The following is a 317-nucleotide window of genomic DNA, read 5'->3' as shown; positions in this document are numbered from 1 at the left end:
CTAGTACTGTCAGTGTGAAGCCTGTCTAACCACCACAGGTCTGTATCGGACCTAGTACTGTCAGTGTATAGCCTGTCTAACCACCACATGTCTGTACAGGACCTAGTACTGTCAGTGTGCAGCCTGTCTAACCACCACAGGTCTGTACAGAACCTAGTACTGTCAGTGTGAAGCCTGTCTAACCACCACAGGTCTGTATCGGACCTAGTACTCTCAGTGTATAGCCTGTCTAACCACCACATGCCACAGGTCTGTACAGGACCTAGTACTGTCAGTGTGTAGCCTGTCCAACCACCACAGGTCTGTACAGAACCTAT

General features: G+C 49.8%; 1 protein-coding gene across 2 annotated transcripts in view; it reads left to right on the top strand.

Annotated features, from left to right (window-relative positions):
• Window positions 1-287, top strand: part of LOC110444983 (E3 ubiquitin-protein ligase CBL-B-B-like) — a 23,865-nt gene extending 23,578 nt beyond the window's left edge. The window contains exons 8-9 of one of the 2 annotated variants that reach the window (XM_021489353.1): window positions 141-191; window positions 250-285. The gene's annotated coding sequence lies outside the window, so the exon portion shown is untranslated. Of the gene's footprint in view, window positions 1-140; window positions 192-249 lie in introns of both variants that reach the window. The other variant, XM_021489345.1, reaches the window with a different exon arrangement.
• Window positions 288-317: the final 30 nt, after the last annotated feature.

This window comes from Mizuhopecten yessoensis, unplaced genomic scaffold, assembly GCF_002113885.1.
Source record: "Mizuhopecten yessoensis strain PY_sf001 unplaced genomic scaffold, ASM211388v2 scaffold2069, whole genome shotgun sequence".
Classification (NCBI taxonomy): Eukaryota; Metazoa; Mollusca; class Bivalvia; order Pectinida; family Pectinidae; genus Mizuhopecten; species Mizuhopecten yessoensis.
Note: the sequence above shows the minus strand (reverse complement) of the source record. Positions and strands in the feature narration are given on the sequence as shown.